This window comes from Lygodium microphyllum, chromosome 25 (genome assembly GCF_053477565.2).
Source record: "Lygodium microphyllum isolate KBCC chromosome 25, Lygodium_microphyllum_v1.1.10, whole genome shotgun sequence".
Classification (NCBI taxonomy): Eukaryota; Viridiplantae; Streptophyta; class Polypodiopsida; order Schizaeales; family Lygodiaceae; genus Lygodium; species Lygodium microphyllum.
The window spans coordinates 93,477,226-93,483,225 of record NC_141159.1 but is presented as its reverse complement, the minus strand read 5'-3'; positions in this window follow the sequence as shown (position 1 = coordinate 93,483,225).

The following is a 6,000-nucleotide window of genomic DNA, read 5'->3' as shown; positions in this document are numbered from 1 at the left end:
GGGATAAAGTAGCTTGCATATCCTTAGCCTAAACTGCCTCATATAAAGAGGCTACAATAGGTCTAATTGCAAATATCTCAACATATACGCTCCTAGCTTGCATATCCTTAGCCTAAACCGCCTCATACAAAGAGGCTACAATAGGTGTGATTGCAAATATCTCAACATATAAGCTCCTAGCCACGAGGCCGTGGGGTTTTTTGGGTGAGTGTAGGAGGCCAATTAGAGCCCTAGAGCTAGTATTGGACCCATTTTTTATCTTGAAATTAATGTATCACCTTGTCTAAATGCATAACTTAGACTTGTAGCAAGGTGAAATCAATGTCCTTTAAGTGCACTTTTAGGTACCACTATTGCCATCCAAACCCATAACCTTTTCAACTCTTCTTTTCCAATATACCAAATATAATATCTATGATGTGTAAGAATAGGGTACTAATATTTTCTATGCTCTAATCGTTATGTAATCAACTTGCGTGCATGATGATCCATCTAACCTTGAAGAGATCTTGTATAGAAAACACCAAAAATGGTAAACCTAGTACTCTTTACCATGCTAGATGAAGTCGATTATGTAGATTAGGGTTGTTATGGTATGCATGGAAAAGCATAAGGGAGGTGGATTCATTGTTTGATACTTTAAAATAATTCAATGCACAAATGGTCCGCTAATATGGCTCAACTAGATATGCTAGAGATAACATGCCCACAATGCTTCTTTCTTCTTCTTCTTTTCTCCTTCTTCTTCCGTTCTTTACCTACCAAAATGCGAACACTAATTAGATTTAACAATAACCACAATTTCCAAACTCAACCTCAACCATAAGTAAATACAAAATCTATTATTATTATTTTTAAATTAAATTTTAAAAAAGGAGTACTGAGATATATTAATTTGCAATCCCATGTTCCATGGCCACTTAAAATTGTCGGATCCGCATCTTTCGATTTTAGTGAGCTTCCATTTCCACCTTAAAATAGCATATTTTGGCACATCTCTAGCTCTTTTTCTAGCTTAAAACCTCACTCTCAAAAAGATAGAAAAGAGGGGAGAAAGATGAAGAAAGCCATGGAAGCTAGAGATGAAGGTGAAGAGTATGTTCTTGATAGTATGTGGATATCCTAAATTAGTCTCTTACACCTTATATACCTTGCTTAGTGTGATTGGGTGTCTAAACCCTAGTTCTCATATATCCCACTCGTTACATTCCATCCCCACCTTGAAAGTTTTTTCTCTCAAAAACAAAAGAAAATTGGAGGGACTTAATAAAGAGGCTACATGTGTACCTTCAACATCAGAACCACCTTCGATGAGGACATGGTCAAATAGGTGATGGAGTCCATGATAAAACATCGATGTGTACAAGTTTCAAGTGGCATTGGTTATTTTGGATGCCAATGAGTTCAAGAGTATATAGTAAAGCATAACCACCTCTTCATTGGGTGGTTTAACGCTATAATAAGGAGATCATTTATGTTGAAAGGGCTCACTTTGACTCACAATAATTTTATATAAAATACTTGAATAATAACATATTTTTTGGGTGATTTATTGCTATGTTAATGAGGCCTTTCTATGACATAGCCCATAAAAACTATTATAAGTTTTGTATGATAATAAATTATACATGGCTTGTTGTTGAGAGAAATGGACACACTCATCATAGTGATTTTTATTTAGATCATTGCAGTTTGATATTATAAGTGGTACTAGCAAGTTTTATTTCCATGAGTATCAGTATCTTTTGTGTGATAGTTCTTTTGCACACCGATCTTAGAAATTTCACATACTTTGAACATGGATCATCACTTTTTGATATGACAAGTAGTATTGGCATGGTTTATTATATTGTTAATGAAATCTTTTGTGTGGCAACATCTTTGATGCACCCATCTAAATATTCTCATGTTGTTTGAATCTAAAACATCATACATTTATGCCTCTTGATTTTTATTAATTCCCAACATTTTCCAAAGTACTCCAAAAAATTTAAACTTCTTCTAAAAACTCCAAAGGTAGTCTCAAAAACTCCAAATGAAAGACTCACTTTTAAAAAACCCCCAATGTATCTCATTAAAGAGTGTTTGGTTGTATTGTATATGTTCATGTGCCGCATGAGTTGAGGAAGAAATTGGATCCAATGGTAAAACATTTATCTTCAAAGGGTATCACTACTATAACTTTGTCAATGGGGCAAGTTTAGAGTGAGTAGAGATGGTATTTTTTATGAGATATGTACTTAGTATGCATCTAATGGAGATGCATTGGATGATTTTGTGCCAATAGAAAATCACAAATAAAAAATCCTTAGTGAACCATAGACATCATCCGGTAATAGATCTATAGTCAACTAGGAGACTAAACAGTAGCTCCATATCTTCACATGCATCTAGTAGTTTGTAGGTAACGAAAAGGGAAAAAGAAAGTGTCAAATTGTAATCTTGTATCTACTACTCATTTAGTTCTTAATAGAGAGTCTAGTTGGTCAGAGAGTTTGGATAATGTTGAGATATTTGCAATCACACCCACTATGGCCTCCTAGGTAATTCACTATATGTATACCCTCTATATCACATGTGTGCAAGGACTATTTATAAATATCCTTATTTGTGAAATTTTCATTAATAAAACATGTCTATTTTCTATTCAATTTGTAAGTAATCCCTTTATATGGGACCCTTCTATGTGTAAAAAATATGTAAAAATTGTATTTTTAAAATCCCTTATATTGAATCCATGTGATACATACATATATTTACGAGTGATGTCCCTGAGTATGGCCTCTTTGTATGAGGCAGTTTTGGGCTTAGGATATGTAGGCAAACTGAATCCCATATGCACACAAAGGGAAACTGTTGCCCATCCAACAACTATAAAGCATTGTACTTGACTACCACTTTTACGTACATATGATGAATGCAATATCATGATGCTTTCCCATTTCAGTTAGTGTATTGTTCATTGTCAGTATTATACACAAGATTGTGTTTATGAGTCCAAGTCTCAATCTTTGAACCTAATTCACTTGTGTAACAGGTCAAGTCGTGTCTATGTCATCATGAGCTTAATCTTCCTCTTCAATCCACCATAGCCACTGCCATGCTCTAGATCCCGCATCTTTTCACATGGTATTAGAGCCAGTCGGAGTTCGGCTTAGCTCTTCTCTACTCTCTCTCAATCTCTTTTCAACTCTGGTCAACTCAATTCCAGCCCATGACTTCATCTCTCAACTCTACCTTCACCTTGAGCTTCCATGGTAGCCATAGCTAGTTGCACCATGTTAGCTTGAAGCTCTTATATCTCACTCCATAGGTCAAATATTTTGGAGCTTCCTTCTAGAAAAGTGTTCTTCTGCTTCCAAAGCTTCTTGTTGTCACCTCAATCATCGACATCAAGCAATCATAGGCTCAACATTGTAAAAATTCTCAGTCTCACTACCATAGCTTGCAACTGTGACCTGCAGGACATACCCTACTTGGAGTCCCTGGATCTCATAGTAGAGGCCATTTCATCTCACAATTTCTTATGAGGATCGCTTCATCACTTCAGGGTGCTCCCCGTGGTACATCAAAGTATGACATCGAGCCTCCCTAACTCCAACATTGCGTGGGTTTTCCGTCGCTACCCTGTTTGCGCCTGCGTGTTGTTCGTACTGATGAATTGTCTCCTGTGATGCATGATGTCATGCCACTACGTGGAGACGGTGTGAAAAACTCTAGAGTACATTATCATCCAACTTTCTTATTAATCTAGAGAGTCAATGTGATCTGAGTCATTAATGCTAGTGTAAGTGGCATGAATGGTCCAAAAATACTAGAGTTTTGGATCATTTTATCCTATTTTTTATATTATTTATTGTAAAAATCTGAAAATTTTAGAAAAGCTTCTAGATTAGGATGGCATTGAAAAACCAAGTTACTTTTTCAGTGAGTTATTGGATTTTTCATAAAAAAGATAGATGGGCGAAATTGTGCGCGTTGCGATAGCTATTGACATGCTGAAAACTGCACTTTGAACTGGAAGAAGAAGGAGTGATCTGGGAGATCCCTGAGTAGGTGTCCTGGGGTTTTACCCCCCTTTCAAAGCCAATAGAACCATCAAATTTGGGTTCTGAGCAGCAAAGAAAGAGCTGTTATTTTTTATCCATGTTTTTGGTCTATGAGGGAGCTCCAGGAGATCTAATGCCGGGAGATTGCTTCTAAGTAGTGCCAGACAAAGGATTTCAGGTGTTTTCAATACATATTGATTCAATTCATTATGCTTTTTCTTTATCATGTTTACCTCTTGTCTATTATTTTTCTTCTCTTCCATCTCCTATCTCTACTTCCTTCTATCTATGATCCCCAGTGGATACGACCTATTGACAAAAACACCTCCAATATTGGTGAACCCGACATGAAAGGTCGTCAGAAGAAGGAAAGAAAAGATGGGAGAACCTTGGAATATAATCTTTAGTGATTTTTTGCAACAATAGTTGGTGCAGAATATGAATATGCTTATTGTTGTTGTACCTGCATAAGTAGTGTTGTTCGGAGGATGTACTCACCTCTTGATGGAATGAAGCAAGTATTTACTCTTGGCTATTCTCAGTTTACAGCAAACAATTCATGTTGGTTTAAGCCTATGGAAGCTATGTGAAAGGCTGAATGCATATCTATGAAATGGGCTACTAAGGAACTGAGAGCATTGGGACTGCTAGTGAAATGAAGGCATTTCGCGCATCTTTTATGGGCTGAATATTAATGACACTGTGGCTGAAATTTCAGCAATTATACATGCAAAAAATGAGGCTGAAAAAAGAGTATTGTCAATATGTTCTTTGGGCATGTATGATGTTATAGCATTGTTTGGTCAGCTGGAAGGATAACAATGAGCTGAAGCACTTGTGGAGACAAAGTATAAGATAGTTGACAAAAATGTGAAACCAATTGCTTTGCCACTTTCCTCATACTCAAATCGATGGTTTACTGTGCCCAAAAAGAATGGGGCTTTGAGATTTATTCGACATGCAACCGGTGAATAAAGTAACCATAAGAAATGTGGGTGCAGATCCTATGGTTGATGAATTTGTAGAGGCTTTTGTAGGTAGAGCGATCTATTCTTTGGGTGATCTTTACTCGAGGTATGATCAGTTTCAGCTTGCAATTGAAAGCAGGTATATCACAACCATGAAGACTCCCTTGGAGCTAGTTCGGATGTGTACTCTCCCACAAGTTGCAACAAACTCAATGGCACATATGACAAATGCTATGAATAGGGTATTCATGGATTTTATACCACAATTGACAATGCCCTTCTTGGATGATATTCCAATCAAAGGGTGTGCAGTGGATGAAAAGAATGAAGAGATGGATGCTCATGGGTGCAGACAGTTTGTTGCAAACCATATTGTGGATTGTGAGAGGATTTTGACATGACTAGAAGAGGTGCATTTAAGTCTTTCTAGACAAAAGTCTGGTCTTTGGAGTTGAAGAGGTTTTGATTGTTGGGCATATGTGTGGGACCTATGGGTGAAGACCATCACCAGCAAAAATAGATGGAATTGATAGAATGAAAGATGGATGCACAAATGTATCAGAGGTGCATAAATTCTTGGGAGCATATGTGTTTTATTTTATATGGATTCCTCACTTTGCACATGTAGCCGATGCTCTATATTAGCTTCTAAGGAAAGGTCAGAGATTTCATTGGGAAAGGAAGCATTAGAAAGCAATGAAGAAATTGAAGCATCTCTTAAAATTTGCTCCTACATTGAGAAAGGCAGACTATTCACATGGAAAGCCTATCATTATTACTATTGATATAAGCCCAATCGGGATTGGATGGGCAATTAGGCAAGATGATGAGGAAGGGCAAAGATATGCAATTAGTTTTTGTGCTAAAGTATTGACTGAACGATAGAGAAGGTATCCATAGGTAAAAAGAGAATTAAGGGGAATTTTGGCAGCTCTTAAATGTGATAAGGAGTATTTTATTGGTGCTCGTGTAGTCAGGTATTG